The sequence below is a fragment of the Trichomycterus rosablanca genome, chromosome 6 (assembly GCF_030014385.1).
Source record: "Trichomycterus rosablanca isolate fTriRos1 chromosome 6, fTriRos1.hap1, whole genome shotgun sequence".
In the NCBI taxonomy this organism is placed as follows: Eukaryota; Metazoa; Chordata; class Actinopteri; order Siluriformes; family Trichomycteridae; genus Trichomycterus; species Trichomycterus rosablanca.
This window is the reverse complement of record NC_085993.1, coordinates 18,212,406-18,234,211: the sequence shown is the minus strand read 5'-3', so window position 1 is coordinate 18,234,211 and position 21,806 is coordinate 18,212,406. Positions and strand designations below refer to the sequence as shown.

At 38.6% G+C, this 21,806-nt stretch overlaps 1 protein-coding gene across 1 annotated transcript in view; it reads right to left on the bottom strand.

The window, feature by feature from the left end:
- Positions 1–21,806, bottom strand: part of cacna2d2a (calcium channel, voltage-dependent, alpha 2/delta subunit 2a) — a 379,664-nt gene that overhangs the window by 115,997 nt on the left and 241,861 nt on the right. The gene's annotated exons all lie outside the window — the stretch shown is intronic.

Below are 21,806 nucleotides of genomic sequence, written 5' to 3'. Positions count from 1 at the left end.
CTGCATGCTTTGTTAGCCCCATTTCATGCTGTTCTTTAATGGTCAGGACCCCCACAGGACCACTACAGAGCAGGTATTATTTGGGTGGTGGATCAATCTCAGCACTGCAGTGACACTGACATGGTGGTGGTGTGTTAGTGTGTGTTGTGCTGGTATGAGTGGATAAGACACAGCAGCGCTGATAGAGTTTTTAAACACATCACTGTCACTGCTGGACTGAGAATAGTCCACCAACCAAAAATATCCAGCCAACAGCGCCCCGTGGGCAGCGTCCTGTGGCCACTAATGAAGGTCTAGAAAATGACCAACTCAAACAGCAGCAATGGATGAGCGATCGTCTCTGACTTTACATCTACAAGGTGGACCAACTAGGTAGGAGTGTCTAATAGAGTGGACAGTGAGTGGAGACGGTATTTAAAAACTCCAGCAGCACTGCTGTGTCTGATCCACTCATACTACAGTCCATTGTATATATAGACATTTTTATATGGCACATTTTAGAAAGCAAACAAAAAAATACAAAAGAGCTCAAATTAGCTACATTGTTTTCAGACAAAGAAGTAAGTGCTCAAAACATCAGAGCAAAAAAACACTTGCAGAAATATATGAAATCCTAAACTTTTGACTGTAGCCAAAAGCAATTTGGCACGTTTATACTTTGAACAGTTTTACACACATCAGGGACACAGGGCAGCACCTTAACTATCCAGACACGCACACATCATACATACAGACACATGACGCTGAGAAGTCATGACGATCTGTCATAACAGACTATTCAGTTCAGATGATGGAAGATGTGCTAATATCTAGACGTGCAGCAGACGCTTGGAAGACCAATGACTGTCCTCATTCGTAATGCACACTCTTCATTTATATTTTGCCAAAAGCTGATCCCAGCTGACAGTGTGTTTTTTCATGCTCAACTTTTGGAAGCATAACTTTTGGAAGAGAAAACTTTAATACACAAGCACTGTTTTAAATCGCTTGCAAGAGTGGCAAAAAGAATACCTAGTCTAGCATGTTCTTCAGTGCATGCTACAGTTCTTTTTGGGAATCTACCACTAGCAGGTGGAAAGAAGAATACAATGGCTTTACACACATTACAGCATTTATTTTATAATCTACATTTACAGCATTTAGCAGACACTTTTATCCAAAGCAACTTACAATTATGAGTGGAGTTACACAACTGGAGCAATTGGGGGTTAAAGGCCTTGTGCAGAGGCCCAACAGTGGCAACTTGGCGGTGTTGGGGCTTGAACCAGTGACCTTTTGATTACATCTACCCTACGTCAGCCTATTAGAATGGGTGTGTGCTAGTCTGTGGTCCTTCTTGGCCAGAAGGAATGAATTTCAAAAGATTACCTTAACTCCAAAAAAGAAGAAAGCAGGGTAAATGTCAATAAAAAAAATAAAAAAAAGAATGTTAAAATAACTTGTTAATCCTCACTGATCCACATTTAATGTAAAACAGATACTGAAACTGATACAGTTTATTAATACAGTGATACTTTGTAACTCGACGTCCCCTAAACTCGAAATCTTTAAAACTCGACGCCCTTTATCAAGAAATTTGTATCCTTAAACGCGACGTTTACCTTAAACTCAACGTGTTCAGCTTTTTTTTTTTAAATGTATCTATTTAATTTCAAATTAACAATGAATAGCCGTTTTGTTTAGCGCTTGAGAGGTGCAGTAAGATGTCATCAAAGTCCGACTATGAGACGAATCTGCATTTGTGTGACATAACCATTGAATTCACTCTGAAAGCATCCACATACATTTCTGTTTAGCTGGATTCTTCTCCTGTTTCACTTTTAAACTTGTGTTTTAGCTCGGAGTGCTGAGAAATTGTAAGAATCAGCTTTTCCGAAAGAGTCTACAATGCTTATCATTAAAAAAAAGGGTTAACGTGACTTAATGTATTAAAAGAACGACATAGAAACACTAAACCTCTCTTAATTATTACTGCTCAGAAGTTCTCTACACTAATAAAACTCTTTTCTTGTTGTTTTAGTACAACAAGTCACGTTAATAAGCCACTATAGAAAATAATGGCACATTCGCTTCTCATGTGAATGCACCTTTACTGAACTAGCTAAGGAATACGGTATTCCAAGATTAATCATCTCCACGATTAAGAAGCAAAGGAAAACAATTTTTTTATTGATTTTAACTGTTTTTAATTGTATTTAAGTGTTTTTTTTATATTATGCAGTATTTGTGTTGTCAGTATATACAGTAAGTGTCAAAAGCAACCCCATTATTTCAATTTCACCTTAGCCTAAAATATATGCAGTTCCACGGGACCCTGGAACGCATTAACAGGTTTCCCATACATCCTTATGGGAAAAAATACCTTGAAACGCCACTCCCAGAACCAAGTGACGTTGAGTTTCAAGGTACCACTGTGTTAATATTTGATCTAAATAATACTTTATATATTTTCAGTGGAATACAGGTCTGGACAGCAGACAGGGCAGTCAAGCACATGGACTCTTTTACTGTGAAGCCACTCAAAGCAGAATGTGGAACACATGCAGAATGTAGCTTGGCACGGTACCCCTCAGCATTAATGGTGCCTTTACAGATGTGCAAGTTACTAATGCCACTGGTACTTGCACAGCCCCAAACAATAACAGATGCTAGCATTTAGTCTACGCACTGATAACAATGAGGATGCAATGACAGACAAATTCATTGCAATGACAGCAACACCTTCAACAGTATGATGAAGAAAATAGAATAATATGATGAAGAAGTAGAAAGATTTTTAATTAAAATGACACAATAAAAGCTAAAGTATTGTAATAAAATTGGTGAGCTCGCTAGTGAGTGGAAGAGGGCGTTTTTAATTAGCGTGGGTGAGAATGATAGTTCTACCTCAGTGCATTTGGGACGGAACTGAGGCAAAGCAAAAAAAATGTGGAAGGATTACAGATTAAACTCAAACTCTATATTCCTCCCTACTAAAGAACAGACGTGAAACCCCACTGTTCATCCTATTCCTCAGGCATTTTTTTTTTATTAAATATGCTACATCTGGCACTGTCAGGTAGGCAAATTTACAAGCTTGCATTACATGAATAGATGAAAATGCTGATGTCTATGTGTCTATAAGAAAAATAATAATAATAAATGAATAAATAAATAAACAAATTTTAATATGGGGCGGCCAGGTGGCTCGGTGAGTAGCACTGTCGCCTCACAGCAAGAAGATCCTGGGTTCGATCCCCAGGCGGGTCCTTTCTGTGCGGAATTTGCATGTTCTCCATGTGTCAGCGTGGGTTTCCACCGGGAGCTCCTGTTTCCTCTCACAGTCCAAAAACATGCAGTCAGGTTAATTGGAGACACTGAATAGCCCTATAGGTGAATGGGTGTGTGTACAGTGTATCACAAAAGTGAGTACACCCCTCACATTTCTGCAAATATTTCATTATATCTTTTCATGGGACAACACTATAGACATGAAACTTGGATATAACTTAGAGTAGTCAGTGTACAACTTGTATAGCAGTGTAGATTTACTGTCTTCTGAAAATAACTCAACACACAGCCATTAATGTCTAAATAGCTGGCAACATAAGTGAGTACACCCCACAGTGAACATGTCCAAATTGTGCCCAAAGTGTCAATATTTTGTGTGACCACCATTATTATCCAGCACTGCCTTAACCTTCCTGGGCATGGAATTCACCAGAGCTGCACAGGTTGCTACTGGAATCCTCTTCCACTCCTTCATGATGACATCACGGAGCTGGTGGATGTTAGACACCTTGAACTCCTCCACCTTCCACTTGAGGATGCGCCACAGGTGCTCAATTGGGTTTAGTCCATCACCTTTACCTTCAGCTTCCTCAGCAAGGCAGTTGTCATCTTGGAGGTTGTGTTTGGGGTCGTTATCCTGTTGGAAAGGATTTTTCGAAGGGAGGGGATCATGCTCTGTTTCAGAATGTCACAGTACATGTTGAAATTAATGTTTCCCTCAATGAACTGCAGCTCCCCAGTGCCAGCAACACTCATGCAGCCCAAGACCATGATGCTACCACCACCATGCTTGACTGTAGGCAAGATACAGTTGTCTTGGTACTTCTCACCAGGGCGCCGTCACACATGCTGGACACCATCTGAGCCAAACAAGTTTATCTTGGTCTCGTCAGACCACAGGGCATTCCAGTAATCCATGTTCTTGGACTGCTTGTCTTCAGCAAACTGTTTGCTGGCTTTCTTGTGCGTCAGCTTACTTCTGGGATGACGACCATGCAGACCGAGTTGATGCAGTGTGCGGCGTATGGTCTGAGCACTGACAGGCTGACCTCCCACGTCTTCAACCTCTGCAGCAATGCTGGCAGCACTCATGTGTCTATTTTTTAAAGCCAACCTCTGGATATGACGCCGATCACGTGGACTCAACTTCTTTGGTCGACCCTGGCGAAGCCTGTTCCGAGTGGAACCTGTCCTGGAAAACCGCTGTATGACCTTGGCCACCATGCTGTAGCTCAGTTTCAGGGTGTTAGCAATCTTCTTATAGCCCAGGCCATCTTTGTGGAGAGCAACAATTCTATTTCTCACATCCTCAGAGAGTTCTTTGCCATGAGGTGCCATGTTGAATATCCAGTGGCCAGTATGAGAGAATTGTACCCAAAACACCAAATTTAACAGCCCTGCTCCCCATTTACACCTGGGACCTTGACACATGACACCAGGGAGGGACAACGACACATTTGGGCACAATTTGGACATGTTCACTGTGGGGTGTACTCACTTATGTTGCCAGCTATTTAGACATTAATGGCTGTGTGTTGAGTTATTTTCAGAAGACAGTAAATCTACACTGCTATACAAGCTGTAAACTGACTACTCTAAGTTATATCCAAGTTTCATGTCTATAGTGTTGTCCCATGAAAAGATATAATGAAATATTTGCAGAAATGTGAGGGGTGTACTCACTTTTGTGATACACTGTATGTGTATATGTGTGTCTGCCCTGCGATGGACTGGCGCCCCGTCCAGGGTGTTACTGTGTGCCTTGCGTCCATTGAAAAGCTGGTGAGTGAATTTTAACATGTACATAAACACAAAATGAGTTTGTGTTGCCTTGGTCATGGTAAAAATCTTGGACAAAAAGTTTAAAAAACCCTGGTCTATATTAAGCAAAATGATAATTCCAGGCAGTTATGCCCAGACAACCACTAAACTTACATATAAAGTAATTGAATACCAGGTACGTGCAATGGGATACAATAGCCTCTTAACCCAGCCTGAATTGAGGTCAGAGCCAATGAAATTAAATCCATAGCTTTTGAAAGATTCTTATGAATCTTTTATTAGTTTAATTAAGCTCATGTCTTAAAATCTAGAAGAAAATGATGTGAGGGAACGGATTGCTATGTACCACTTGCTGTGCCTGGTGTGTGGGATCTGGAAGGTGAAAATAAGGTGATAAAGGCTGTAATTAAGGAGGTGTTTCAGTAATGAAATTTTAATCATTTATTAGATTTTTTTTTCTATTTATGCATTTTCTCCCATTATCTCCCAATTTAGTGTAGTCAATTTGTCTTCCAATGCTGGGGGATCCCTGATTGCAGGTGAGGTGGGTATACTGGTGCTCACGCTTCCTCCGACCCACGCGCAGCCCTTTGCGGAACCCTTTTTCACCTATGCACTCTGCACAGGCGCCTCTCTATCTGCCACTCAGGGTCCTTACACAGCGTTTGAAGACCCCACCTACATAGTCTGGTCACCCCGCCCTAGCAGAACGGTGTCTGCTGCAGGCACTTCCAACTATGCCCACTAGATGGCGCCCAGCCGACCAGTGGCATGCCGAGTTTCGAACCGAGGAATCTCAGCGCTGGTGTGCTAGTGCCACCTGGGCGCCTTATTAGATTTTTTTTATTGTTATTTCATTCTGATGTTAAAGGTTTTAATGTGTAATTGAGTGAATGTGTAATTCTAGGACACATTGGATAAAAGCATGTGCTAAATTTTGTAAAGGTAAATGTACAATACAGCTGAAAAAGGAGGTTAGTAAAAGTTAGCTCAAGTAATGTAACTGCACTAGGGCTGGCGTGTCCAATATTGGCCCAAATTACTGGATCGGATATCGGAAGGAAAGTGTAATCCGATCCAGTACTGTTGCTTAATGTAAATAACACTTAATGTAAATAAAGCCATTGTTTGTGTGTAAAGCAAATAAAACACAAAGATATGTTCCAACAGAGTGCCATTTATTGCCGCTCATTTGGCAACTGCCGTAACAAGGTGCATTTAGATGTCATTATTAACATGTGCCACTGATCTACAACTCATCTGCAAAAGCCATTCAGAAATTAAAACACACTGATCTACTGAAACTTTTAGCATTTAAAAAAATCATCTACTACTACCACATCTAAAAACACTGTTTAAACAATAAAAATCATCTACTACTGCCACATCTAAAAACACTGTTTAAACAATAAAAATCATCTACTACTGCCACATCTAAAAACACTGTTTAAACAATAAAAATCATCTACTACTGCCACATCTAAAAACACTGTTTAAACAAAAATCATCTACTACTGCCACATCTAAAAACACTGTTTAAACAAAAATCATCTACTACTGCCACATCTAAAAACACTTTAAACAAAAATCATCTACTACTGCCACATCTAAAAACACTTTAAACAAAAATCATCTACTACTGCCACAACTAAAAACACTGTTTAAACAAAAATCATCTACTACTGCCACAACTAAAAACACTGTTTAAACAAAAATAATCTACTACTGCCACATCTAAAAACACTGTTTAAACAAAAATCATCTACTACTCTCACATCTAAAAACACTGTTTAAACAAAAATCATCTACTACTGTCACATCTAAAAACACTGTTTAAACAAAAATCATCTACTACTGTCACATCTAAAAACACTGTTTAAACAAAAATCACCTACCACTGCCACATCTAAAAACACTGTTTAAACAAAAATCATTTACTACTGTCACATCTAAAAACACTGTTTAAACAAAAATCATCTACTACTGTCACATTTAAAAACACTGTTTAAAAAAAAATAATCTACTACTGCCACATCTAAAAACACTGTTTAAACAATAAAAATCATCTACTACTGTTACATCTAAAAACAGTTTAAACAAAAATAATCTACTACTGCCACATCTAAAAACACTGTTTAAACAAAAATCATCTACTACTGCCACATCTAAAAACACTGTTTAAACAAAAATCATCTACTACTGCCACATCTAAAAACAGTTTAAACAAAAATCATCTACTACTGCCACATCTAAAAACACTGTTTAAACAATAAAAATCGCTTTATAAATGATAAATCACTCACCTGAGATAAAGAAAACCTATCTTGTCCCGGCTTGGAGATCTCTCACATCCTCAACGATTAATCCATTAGTGTTATGAAATAAAACAAACTACACCGTTTCCCGTTTAGCCACAGATGTCCTCTTCAAAATCCAGTAGGGTTTAATAATCTAAAAACGTGACAGAACTTTAACGGAAAATCTCAACTCTGCGTCAATTCTAATTGGTCCATCGTGTTTGATTGACATCCACATCTTCCAATTGTAGACACTTTGGACGACATGCCGTAAAGCGAGATGTGTCACGTGAACAACAGCTCAAACGTAAGTGAAACCAAAAATGCTGCTAAATGTTCTGTGTGTAAAAGTTCAAATAAAAACAGCAGTTTTGCATAAGTGTGATGTTGTAGGTTCTGTATTTATTCTTTCAGAATATTTGTTTCACAGTCTGAGCATTGTTATTTAGATAGCTAGGAATCGGATTGGTATCAGTATCGGCATATACTCAATTTGCAGTATCGATATAAATCAAACTCTGTAAAATAAATATCTGATATTTTTTATTCTCTAAAATACTAAGTGTTAGTTGTCTCCTGTAAAACAGGAGTGATAGCAGTGGTAGCTCAGCAGTTAGGTTGCTGGACTAGTAATTAAAAGTCGCTGGTTTAAGCTTTACATCTTCCAGATTGTCGCTGTTGAGGCCCTTTAGCAAGGCTCTTAAACTTTAATTATTTGGATTGTATATGGTCACAATTGTTAGTAGTAAAGCATCTGCTAAATGCTGTAAATGTAAACCAGTGAATTTCCTAATCCAGAATTAAAGCCTTAATATACTATTAGACACAACAGAAACAGAACTAAACAGAAAAACTAGCCCTGTGTAACATTCCCTTTTCCCCTTTTCCTCGGGAAGAAACAGAGAACAGCAGCATTTGTATAAAGATGCTTAATCCCTTTATTTAAACAAGCCATAGTCATGTTTCAGACTTTCATCCACAAACATTTATCATTTTACTTTGCTAAAAATGCACAATTTCCGCTGCACTTGGGAATCGGACCCAGGACCTTCTTGCTGTGAGGCGGCAGTGCTACCCACTGAGCCACCGTGCCGCCCTGACTGTATAATGAAAGCTAAGTGTGATGATTTGTCTTAGCAGATTTTTCAGGTTGAGGTATTTGTGTCAGCAAGCTTCTCAGTGCCAACTGCATTCATTTATTAATTGATAATAATTTTCAGAGACCATTTAATACCAAAATAAGTATCAAAGTATCAACATTCATTCATTCATTTATTCATTCATTCATGCATGCATGTTTTACCACTGCTGAATCTTGGTTAGGGTCGAGGTGGGTCTAATTCATTGGGCAAAAGGCCTCACAGATCACAAAAAACATGTAAACTTGTATTAACATCTAATGAATATCTGAGCAACAAAAAAAGTCCTTTTACTATACTTTGCACTATTAAAATGACTGTAAATGTGTCCACATGGATTGTTTCTGGGCAATCTGAGTACCTTTCACAACTCAGAAACATGCCAGTAAAAGTTTTGCGTACTATACATTGTCTCTAGGAGTGAATGAGTGAGATTGAGTAAGTTTGTCATGCACTTGATGTGAACAGTGAATTTATGTGTCTACATTGTGTTTCCAAGCTACGCTGTGAATGTACATGGACCCTGACCAGAATAAAGCATCTACCTGTGATGAATGACTTTAGATACATTTTCAATCTTGGAAGTCTCCCTGTGCTTCTATGTTTTGACATTAATCACAGGTGGGAGGATTTTAGAAGAAGCTTGTTGTTTAGTAAGAGGAACAGGGTTGACAGGTGGAAGCTTGCTGACAGAGATAGATGAACTCTTTACAGGAAAAAGCTCCAAAATTACAGCCACAAAATAAACACAGAATTGAATAAGTATCTCTATGGCCTGGTCTCAACAAAATCTGTACAATGTGAACAGAACTTTGAAACTAGTGCATGACAAGACACCAAAACTAGTACACCAGTTTAACACTTGGTAGGTCCCTTACAGAGTGTAGGACTGCAGAAATACAACAGGGCATGGACTCCACGAGCTTGTGGAAATATTCTGTAAACAGTAAACACCATACTTCCTGCAGTTAATCCCGAAGTGTAGGATTTCTGTGTTCCACAGAGCATTGCAAGGCATCCCGGATGTGTTAGATAACGTTAAGATCTGGTGACTTAGGTGGGAACGTGTGTGGTAATGCATTGTCATGTTGGAAGTGGCCAAACCCATCAGAATCAGTGCAGGGCATGCACGGGTGTAACTAGGGATGTAACGATACACTCTATCCACGATGCGATGCGAATCACGCGCCAGTCCATCGCAGGGCAAACACACACATACACACACCCATTCACCTATAGGGCAATTCAGTGTCTCCAATTAACCTGACTGCATGTTTTTGGACTGTGGGAGGAAACTGGAGCTCCTGGAGGAAAGCCACACAGGACACGGGGAGAACATGCAAACTCACACTGAAAGGACCCGGACCGCCCCGCCTGAAGGTGGAACCCAGGACCTTCTTGTTGAGAGGCAACAGTGCTACCCACCGAGCCACCGTGCCGCCCTGAAACCAAAACAAACTGCCTTTTTATTAATGAGGTTATCACATTATTAAAATTTTATACCATAACCCATCTATACATTTTTTCCTTACAATGTTTTCTGTTTCAGTATGATAACATTGGCAGACAGAGCTTTAATTAATATTGGGTGTCTTTTATGGACTTCTTAATCACCATACAGTTTTGTAGGCACAAACTACACATTAAACTCATTTATCCCTTAAAGAATTGAAGGGTCGTCTTCTTAAAAATGCACATCACACCACAAAGCATTCAGAATTTGTATCTCAGCATTCTGAAAAGCATTAAAGCTGTTCTTGAAATGAATATATTGTTAGCCATTTCTTCACTGACAGATTCACTCTGTCATGTCACAGATAACAGCCTGACCTTATTTGGTGTTATGGCTTAATAATGTATTATGTATCTGCTATGAAATATAAATCACAAGCTAAATTTAACAGCTCTGACTGAAAAGGAATATTTCAGGCTTTCCAGCAAGACTATTGCACCACATTCAAATTTTTCTTTAATGATTTAGTAAAATTACATTTTCCATTTCCGAGCTATAGTAGAGTCACACATGCCTTCAATTCAATTTCTTTAAAGTTAATGTATGAGATAAATAAGATTATATTCCAATTATAATACTACAGTTATATGTGTAAGGTTCAGGTACAGAATATTAGTCCACCACAGGATTTTGTTTTACCTGCCTTTGTCAATTAGTTCAAGCAAAGTCTTGAAAGCAGGGTCAGACTTATCTTAAATAAGAGAGACTTGAAAGTGGGTGAGAGTGAAGTCTTTTAGGTCTTTCAGGGCAGGAAAAAAACGTAAAATTGGAGCTTAAAATAATAACAGACAGTCAGTGCAGACACTGTCCCAATTTTTGATCTAAATACTATATCTAATTAGTGCCTTGCAAATGATGTGTGGCACACAGGGCGTGGTTTGGGTTGAAACATAACTAAAGACAGATAACATGTTAGTTCAGTGAATTATTGTCTCACAATTAAGAACAAGCAGAAATAAACATAAGCATTAAGTGTTAAGCTAATGCCTAGTTCACACTACACGATTTTTGCCCTGATTTTCGCTTGCCAACTGGTCGCCGCTAGATGTGGCAGCTCAGGAGCAACTCGGCGTTCGCTCGGTGGTCTAAACTCGACTCTTAATCGCTGTGTGTGAACTACTCAACAACTCGATCCGAGCGACTGAGGAGAGATATCTAGCATGTTGAATATCTGGATCAGCCGGATAATATAGTTTCTATCAGAATACATCGGCACACACACAACCTTTACGATATTTGTGAACTTATCGTCCATGGCAAACCATAATACCAACGCTGCATTACAAAAAAAATTTTATTAACCTCCAACTCGCTACAGAACAGAACAATCCCTGCTGGTCGCGTTGCCAAATCCTCTCTGATTCATTTATTTTTTTCTTTGATTTTACGCTGCACATCAGAGCACAAACAACTTTGATCACTCGCTACTTGTTGACGTGCATTTTTGGACGTGGTATCATTAAACTCCTCTTCACTTTTTGCGTTTGATTTTATGACATTACATAGTTTGGGAGACCAGAGAAGCTCACCTGCAATTCCAGTTGGTGATAGATCGTGTAGTGTGAAACCCCCTATCGTGTAGTGTGAAAGCCAACCCGACGACTTGGAAAGTCATGTAGTGTGAACTTGGCATAAGTTGAAGTGTTGTGTTGCATTTAGACAGAATCTTAGTAATAAAGGTCAATTCAGTATAACATAGCATTCAGTATGAATTCAGTGATGTCAGCCAATAGAAAAAAATGGACACATGAAACATCTTGGGAAGATCTAAGATCTAAGTGAAATGACACACCTATTTCTACTACATTTACATTTTTGGCATTTAGCAAATGCCTTTATCCAAAGCAACTTACATTATGGTTACAGTAAACAGTCTGAACAACTGAGGTTTAAGAGGCCCTACAGCAGCAACCTGGCAGTAGCCGACTGCATCTTTTCACCTGCACGAGTTGAGTTCATATGCAAAGCAGCCTTGTGCACAGAGAGCCACACCCTGATCACACATTGTCCCTCAGCTTTGTGCAGACGCCATCAATTAGCCAGCAGAGGTCATAACTTCACCAGTTATGAGGTCCCTATCTGACTCCCTTCTCTGGATGAACAACAGCCAAACATTGTTCATATAGCTGCCCAGCCCAGCCAGATGGCAGAGCTGAGATTCAATATCATGTATTCAAAATCCCAGCTCTGGTGTGCTAGCATATTTTACCGCTGTGCCACCTGAGCGGCTAACCAGCGACCTTCTGATTACTACTCCAATACCCTAACCATTAGGCTATGGCTTGCCCCTTATCAACTTGCCCCAGGTCAAGTTAAATCAAGTAGGGTGGAAAAAACATCCTGGCAGGCCTTTTACTACAATCATGATGAAAATAATACAATACAGTACAATAGTAATTATTTAAGTCCTTTAACATTTTTATTCAGTTTCATTCAACTCCTCCTTTGCTTGCTCACCTTTTCCATACCACTTAAAAACCACTTGGCTGTTTGACCTGAACTGATTAGAATGTTTGCAATTTCTGCAGTGGAATTCACAGCCCACAAAATCAATCATAATTCTATTTATTTTGGTCAAGTCAGAAAATGTTTTTAATCTGACTAAATTGCCATGGATGTCAAAAGAGTATGTGCACACCAGTCACTGTATTTTGCCCCAGAAAAAGAACAGTAACACTATTCACTCCAAGTGCTAATGTGCTAATGAGTGCTGTTTTATGTTTCCGTCACCACCCTGCTTCTTTATATCATTGGACATGCAAGGATAAACTTTGGGATTATTTTAGCTGATCCTGGTGAGACAAATCATTTCAGCTTTAACTTTAAGAACAAACAAGTAGACAAAGAAATAAACAGATGCACCAACAGGTTGATAAAGCCAGAAAGGAGAATGTATTATAACGGCAGCTATAATATAATTTTACTAGGAATTAATGTACTAGACTAAAATCTTTACAACTGTTATGGAAAAAAAAAGATTTTATGCTTAATATGCTGATTGTGCATTAAATCCTTAGTCATGTTGTTGCTTGAGGTGTGGCTGGGAGTGGAATGCACAGAGATAAACAATATGTCTGTCATTAAGCTGTTGTAAAATGTTGTAAGCAGATAAGGAACAACAGTTATCACATGATGGAGGATCCAAAGTCCAACACCCAACTGTGAATGTGAGCAGTATAAAAAGAGGCCCATAGTTCTGTTCTTTGTTCTTCAGCTAATACACTACTGTAAGAACCCACCATTGTGCCAATAAATTCTCCAATCCAGTAAACTGTAATCTTTGTTTTCATTGATCATCTGACTTTATGACACAAAATAACATTTGTTAATTTTTAATGACTGGTAAATCCTGCCGATGGGCAGAAAAGGACAGGTCCACCTGGACACTCATGCACACCTGCCATGCCCACCTTTCCAGGAGCACATGGTGGAGGAGTGCTTGTTTTTGGTGACGGGCCAACACCCCCTCAGTATTATTGGTCTCCTGTTAAGGACCCACAGCTGAACCTTGTTGAGAACTAATTCTCTGTGTATTTAAGGAGGCAGTCTCTAATCCTTGATTGGAAACTATTTTGAATTGATTCTGTCATGGTGGTTTGATTTGCCTTGCCTTGTTATAGTTTGGTTTGACTTTGTCATGTCTGTTTGCTCTGCTTATGTTCGTTTGTTGGTTTGCTTCTTGTTCATGTAGATTTGGCTTTGTCATGATTTTGGTTTTGTCATGTTCTTGTTAGTGTTAGCTTAGCTTAGGGTATATGTTTCCTGTATTCTTAGATTCGTGTTAGCTTAGTGATTAGCATTGCATTAGGTTAGCATTTAACTTAGTCCAAGTGTTTTTAGTTTAGCATAGTTTGTGTTTCAACATCTCTGCACGTGTGTCTGCCCCTCTTGTCTCACCATAGCCCGTTTCACTACAGACACACTAAAACAAAATGGGAATACATCCTGAACAGGGCAAAAAATGTATTTGTTTTGAAAAAAATAAACAAATAAAATACAATATTGCTCCACTAATAAGCCAAAAAGCCTAATACTTGGTACCAGAACGATTTATCAGTGGTGCAGTCTTAATGTCAACTACATTTAACATCGGTGGTGAGACGTTAAAATTCCTTTACACCCCCACTGCCCAACTAATATGGCAGAGCTTAAAGAATTTTCTCTGCAGATAAAGGTCAGTGCTCTATTACACTGTGCAAAATGATCCACATATCTATGGTCCACTTTCATTTATTAACTACATGCCTACTTAGTGCACTAATTTGTCAGGTGCACCCGGAGATGAGTAATGTTAATAATGTATTGCAAAATTTAAAATGTCTTTCCCAAACATTTGTTTAATATATATCCTGATATGAATCATAATACCCTAAAAGACCAACATTATGCCCCCTGAGTGTTGGGCAGCCAAGACTCATTATAGGCAGAGAATGATGAAGACTATCATGCCTGGTTCAACCAACAAAAAAGCTAACGTGCAGACAACTATAATACTGTTATTGAGCAGAATGTATCACAGTACACAGAATATCAACCCCTTTTGTGTTTGGTGCTGCCAAGTGGCAGGCCAGCGCTGTCAAAAGCACCTACAGTGTAGAAAAATGGCCAGAGTGGAAAGAACACCAAGCTGCACTGCAGGACAGTCCATCTCACAACATTCTGAAGTTGAAGAAACTGCTGTTAAGATTCAGGAACCAGACATCACAGGACACATTTTTACAGATGCCTTTGTTTTGAAGACACCAAGGTTACACTGGAATTAATTCCCATGGGGGTGCCATTTATAAGATGGCCACACTGACCTTAGACACCACAGCAGGAAAAAGCACTTAAGCTGGTGGAGCTTTTACACTTACACACTATATGGCCAAAAGTTTTTGGAGATCTGACCATGAGCTTAGTGAACATCCTGTTCCAAAACACATAAGCATTAATATGAAGTTGGCTTCTGGATAAGCTTTTTTTAAATGTTAAAAAGTGTGTCCGCATACTTCATGCCAGTTCAGTCTAATAAGCATTTATAAGGTCAGGTTGAGCTACTGTTGGATAAGATCCTCCAGACCAAACTCTTTCAACCAAAACGTCTTTTATACAGGGTACAGTCATGCTGAAACAGTATAGGACCTTCCCTTAATTATTACCATAAGGTTAAATGCATATAATTAATTTGTTATAATTTTCCCCACATATTACCAGTATATTTGACTGAAACACCTAAAATGTTGTCCACATACTTTTGGCCTCATAGTATATGTTTTACAGTCTTCACTGCATTTGTTCTACACTGAACTGTTCAGTCAACCATTTAAGACACAGCAGCCAAAGTTTAAACCATTTAAACATTAGCCACTTGCCCCTAGTCTGGGTCAGGATCAGGCAAGTGGTCCAAAGCCACTCGGAAACAAGCCAATCCATCACAGTGCCAATCCATCACAGGGCAACAAAAGCTGATGCATTTGCTTCCTTGCTAACTTAGGTGAAGCACTATCATTAAGAGCAATTAAGTGTAGGGAGGGACTTCATCAAAGGTGAGAATCAAGTCAGGTCTAAAGGGCAGTGGTAGATTGGTGGTAAGATACTGAACTAGTAGTCATAAGGTTGCATAGGGTTGTCACTGTTGGGCCCCTGTGCAAGGCACTTAACCCTCAATTGATTGAACTGTATATATTGATAATTGTAAGTAACTTTGGATAATAGTGTCTGCTTAATGCCGCAAACGTAAATGTAAAGACCCATGCCTCTGTGTGGCACACATTCTACGAGCGATCTTCAAAAAGTTTCCGCACTTTTATATTTTCATCCGAAACTGTGAGGGTGGGTGAAGGTGTAATTGGTCGTGTCTAAGTGACTGAGAGAGAACTTATAGTCCAGATTTAGCACCATCTGATTTTCACCTTTTTGGACCGCTCGGTGAAGCTTTAAGAGGAAGAAGATTTTCATGTGATGATGATGTGAAAGCAGTGGTGCATCAGTGGCTACGCGCTCAACCAAAAAAATTTTTTGCTGATGGCATTAAAAAGTTGGTACGACGCTGGGAAAATGCATCGGAAGGTCACTATGTATAAAAGTTATGTAATTTGTTTTTGAAATTCTTAATAAATAGAGTTTAAAAAAAAAGTGCGGAAACTTTTTAAAAGAACGCTCGTAGCAGAGGAAGCATTTTTGTTTACTGTTCAGTGCTTCTTACAGTAAGTCAAAATCTTTGCCTTTTAAAGCTGCCAAACAAAACAAACTGTGTACCTTATATAAATTGTTTCCTCGTGTGTTGCAAGTTCTTTTTTTTCTAAAAGTAATGTTAGCCAAAAGATTGCTCACTGAGACCTTTAGGAATTTGGTTTTCTGGTTTGCTTTCTGGCTATCATGTATAATGTGGTGTAAAGCACAGTGCAATTGTACATTAGTGCTGGTCCAATCAATTTTCTGGAGTCATGACCCATATGTTCTCATATGACAGGATAATAAACACACTTAGGTTTGGTGGAAAGCATGCAAATGCTACCTGCTGTTTGTTGAAAGAGGAATAATAGAGTTTGTAGTTTGGGTGGTGAAGTTCCAGTAAAGGAAAATGGTACTCGTAAATGGTACTTTAATCAATGACAATAAAGGGAGTCTTCAGCTTTACCTTTGAAGCAACAGAAAACTCTTTCCTGTTTTACCATGAAAAACCTATGGTACCTAGTCTACAAAGTAATACACTTTGTGTTTCTCAAATATTTTTACTTTCTCATTAGCAAACAAATTGACCAGCATTTTTATGACCTTTTAAATGTTTTTTTTTTTTTGTAGTTCACAAGCTTGTAAAGTATGTAAGAGTGTAATTCTATTTGTCCTGTTTGTCCAAAGAGCTTAAAAACGTCCTAACCTCTCTGGTCACTTGATGTTTATTAATCCTCTTACCTACATGGGGTGTTTTTTTGTTGCATGTATGTGACCTGCTTGCACTCTTTACCTATGGCTGCTAAATCCCTATGGCTGACTTTCAGCTGCATCTGATGGCTTAGACCTTTAGTATATCAATAAAGATCTCACTGCACCTAGAGTCTAAATGATTAAATATGTAAAATCAGATTTTTATTTTAAGCTGCATGATGACAGTTTTCTTAATGTTTGCAGCATTGTTTCATTTTCTTTTATTATTTTTTAATTATTTTAAAATAATCAACTAGCTGGTAGAAGTAATAAACCATACTGCAAAAAAGATTATATGTCATTAACATGATATTATACACTTGTATTATATACATAAAGGGACTATGTAGGCTATAGCAGGCTTGGGCTTTTAAGATTTTTGCAACTTTTTTGTGACTAGATTACTGAAATACATACTGCTTTGTTATAAACTCACATATTTTTGTGCACATTTTATACAGAGATCCTTAGCATGTACAGTAGACCGCACTACTCTGTCCATAATCAAGTTGGTGCCTTGACCAAACAGTAGAAGAAACTACATATTATACCCCATCAGTCCTTTCTCCTCTAAGATACAGCATATTGCATCTGTCACACAGCTAGATCTTTAAATTCAGTTTAAGACAAAGACAACACAAGTAAACAAAAATACAAATACAAATTAATTATTATTTGTGTTGGCAGCACAGTACCACAGTGGATAGCACTGTTGCATCACAGCAAGAAGGGCCTAGGTTCGATTCCCCAGGCAGCCGGCCAGAGTTTGCATGCTCTTCCTATGTCCAATTGGATTTCTTTTGGGAGCTTCAGTTTCTTTCCACAAGTCCAAAGACATGCAGTCAGGTTAATTGGAGTTATTTAAATTGCCCTAGGTGAATCTGCCCTGTGATGGACTGGCAACCTGCCTAGGGTGTTTTCTATCTTTTGCCCAATGCATCAGACCCACTGAGACACTGATCAGGATAAAGCAGTGGTAAAACAGACAATAAATGAATAACTGGGTTTGACAGGCAGCAGACCACAATGAAAAATAACAATGTTATTCAAATAGACACTGGGACTTCAGCAAGTTACCCTGAAATATTTACACTCCAAATTAAGAAAACTTAGAACAGAGACCTACCATATATTTTAAAGATTTTAACAGTGTATCAATAACTCAATCCAAAAAGTCACAAAAGAAGCACAAATTATTACCAAACTGAAGGGCTCATTCACCTCAGATGAGATCAGTGTTCATAATTCCACTACTGGGAAAACACTACTAATTAAGAACACCTTAATAAGATCAAGCCTTTTGAGATTATGTTCTGTGGACTTATAATCAAAGAAGAAACTTTTTGAAAAACATGTGCCCATGTGACATAACCAACATGACACTTCACAATAAGACATGAAACAAACAGTCAAACATTAGATGCTTTGGTAGGTGGTAGATGCTTTGCTGATTTAGGGCAAGTTGGTAAAACTAATTTAGGTTCAATATGTTCAATTACCAGCTTGTAATATAAAGCTTATTTTTAATTGGGTTATACAACAACACCGCAATTTGAATCACAATAGCAAGTCAACATCTAATTGGTTAAAATACATTAGTCTTGAAGTGGCCTAATAAAAGGTCTGGTTTTGAATCCTAAATAATGTGGAAGGACCTCAAACAGTCGGTCCTAATTAAAAGCCCTTCTCTGTCTGAATTAAAAGCATGAGTAAAAATCCTCCAAAGCAATGTGGGAGACTAATCTCCAGTTATCAGAAGCATTTAATTGCACTTGTTGTTGGTAAAAGGTGGCACTGAATGAATAGATGAGCTATTGTCTCTGACTTTACATCTACAAGGTGGACCAACTAGGTAGGAGTGTCTAATAGAGTGGACAGTGAGTGGACATGGTATTTAAAAACTTATACCAGCACAACACACACTAACATACCAACACCATGTCAGTGTCACTGCAGTGTTGAGAATGATCCACCACCTAAATAATACCTGCTCTGTGGTGGTCCTGTGGGGGTCCTGGCCATTGAAGAACAGGGTAAAAGCAGGCTAAGAAAAGTACTGGACAACAGTCAGTAATTGTAGAACTACAAAGTGCTCCTATATGGTAAGTGGAGCTAAAAAATGGACAGTGAGTGTAAAAACAAGGAGGTGGTTTTTGCAGCGTATGTTTGCTGTTTAATACAACGACACAAATCTGTATTTTATATAACATACAATGAGAGTCCAGGCCTGAGACCAGTAGTGATAATGCTACTGTATACATACAGTGTACAAACCTAAGATCTCAACACCGTGCAACAACTACTTGGCCAAAGACCAAGAAAAATCAATGGGTGCTGACTGTAATGAAGTTTCCTGCTAATTACCTGACCTAAACGCCATCAAGCATTTATGTCAGCACTTAAAAACACAGAAACCCAGGCATTCAGTAACATCACAAAAATAGTATAGTAAAATAATGCTGGGTTAACATGGATTATCTGATCATGCACAAGCTTGTAGTGTTCATGCCACCTTCAGTGCATGCTGGCATTACAGCAAAAGTGAGAACATAAATTCTAAAATAAATTCTACAATTCATGTGGAAAGATTCCACGGTTTACTCAAATTGTTATGGTTATCATATAATTTATAGTAGGACACATCAAATTGGATTTAAGAACAAATTAAAAAATCAAATCACTTTATTGTCACGTCACATTAATAAAGGTCTTAGGTGCATAGTCCCTCACAGTTGTAATACACATTGATACACATTAGATATACACATTTGCTGACATATACTAGCACCATCTGTTCAATATATACAGGTTATTGTTTGAATCAGTGGTACAGCTAGTGGTATCAAACTTTTGGTCTATTGAACTATTGAGAGGTTTAGAAATGATTAATCGATACAAGTCTGGACCAAATAATACAAACTGATAGGAAACAGCTCTCATGCAGGGTGGGATTTATTTAGACAAAAATCTAAGCCTTGATTAGTGGTACACAGACAGCAGCTGTGTCAGGAGCACCTGCCTTTTCAGAGAAGAGCTCATATTCCTTATCAAAGTATGAAAAGAAAGCTGCAATTTATCTGAGACTGTCAGCTGGAAAATCCAGGACAGATTCCAGAGCTAAATCACATTAATTTTTGTAGGTTTTCTAAAAATATGACAAAATTTGCTGAGCTTGAAATATACATAGAAAATTTATTATTATTTTAGTGGTGCAAAATGTTTGATGCATGACCTCCTAATTCCTGCTGGTAAAAAAACTTACCATATTCTGAGACCAAATTTATTTGGATTGTCAGATATTATTTAAAAACCACCTCCAAAAACAGGTTTGCTATGAAGTAGAAAATGCTGAAACATTAGTGACACTCATCACAGTCTAATAAACTTCCCTATAGAAGAAGAAGACTGACTTTGTCACATATTCATCTACACATGTACAGTTCAATTAAATTCTTTTTCTACGTATCCCAGCTTGTTTGGAGGCTCTGGACAAAGTGCAGGGTCAGCCATTGTACAGCGCCCCTGGAGCAGGCAGGGTTAAGGGTTTTGCTCAAGGGCCCAACAGTGGCTGCAAAGCAGAGCCTGAGTTTAAACCAACATTCTTCTGACTGATAGCCCAAAGCTTAACCCACCTGGCTACCAATGTCTCCTGGGTAGAAGACAGGCTTAGAAGCTACCATATGAGAAAGAAGCCCTTGGTCTAAAATTGGCATTCAACTATTCATTGTAGTAAAGGTAGATTAAGGTTAAAGACTTAAAGAAGAAAACAAATGGTCAATTCAAATGCAATCAAATATTTAGCACTGCATTCCATCACCTTTCCTTAGTTAATGAGACTTTTTAATGGTTTGGGGTCTGAGTTTTGCAAGTGGAATTCTTGTTCATTCTGGCTTGATATGAAAACTTTGGCTGCTCAACACTGTGGTCTTTGTTGTCTGATTCTCCTTTTCAGGCTGCATCATACATTTTCAACAGGAGACAGATATGAACTGCAGGCAGGCCAGTCAAACACATGCATTCTGTGTCATTCAACTCAACTTGACTAAAGTTTGTTGCTTAGATAGATAGATGGATGGATGGACGGATGGACGGACGGACGGACGGACGGACGAACAGACAGACAGATAGATACTTTATTACAAGGAAAATAATTGATATTGAGGGAAATTATAACGGGGAAATTATTATCGGCTTATCACACGGACAAATAAAGCATGTACATAAACATATATGTACATTGATCAGCCATAACATTAAAACCACCTCACTGTCCATTTTATCAGCTCCACTTACCATATGGAAGCACTTTGTAGTTCTCCAATTACTGACTGTAGTCCATTTGTTCCTCTGCATGCTTTGTTAGCCCCCTGAGAATAGTCCACCAACCAAAAATATATCCAGCCAACAGCGCCCTGCCGGTGGGCAGCGTCCTGTGACCACTGATGAAGGTCTAGAAGATGACCAACTCAAACAGCAGCAATAGATGAGCAATCGTCTCTGGCTTTACATCTACAAGGTGGACCAACTAGGTAGGAGTGTCTATTAGAGTGGACAGTGAGTGGACACATTATTTAAAAAATCCAGCAGCGCTGCTGTGTCTGATCCACTCATACCAGCACAACACACACTAACACACCACCACCATGTCAGTGTCACTGCAGTGCTAAGAATGACCCACCACACAAATAATACCTGCTCTGTGGTGGTCCTGACCATTGAAGAACAGGGTAAAAGCAGGTTCAAAAAGTATGTCGAGAAATGATGGACTGCAGTCAGTAATTGTAGAACTACAGAGTGTTTCTATATGGTAAGTGGAGCTGATCATGCAGTAAAGTGATTGCAAGCATGGACATTTCTGAAACATAATTGTTACTTAAATAATAAATTCCTCCCCTT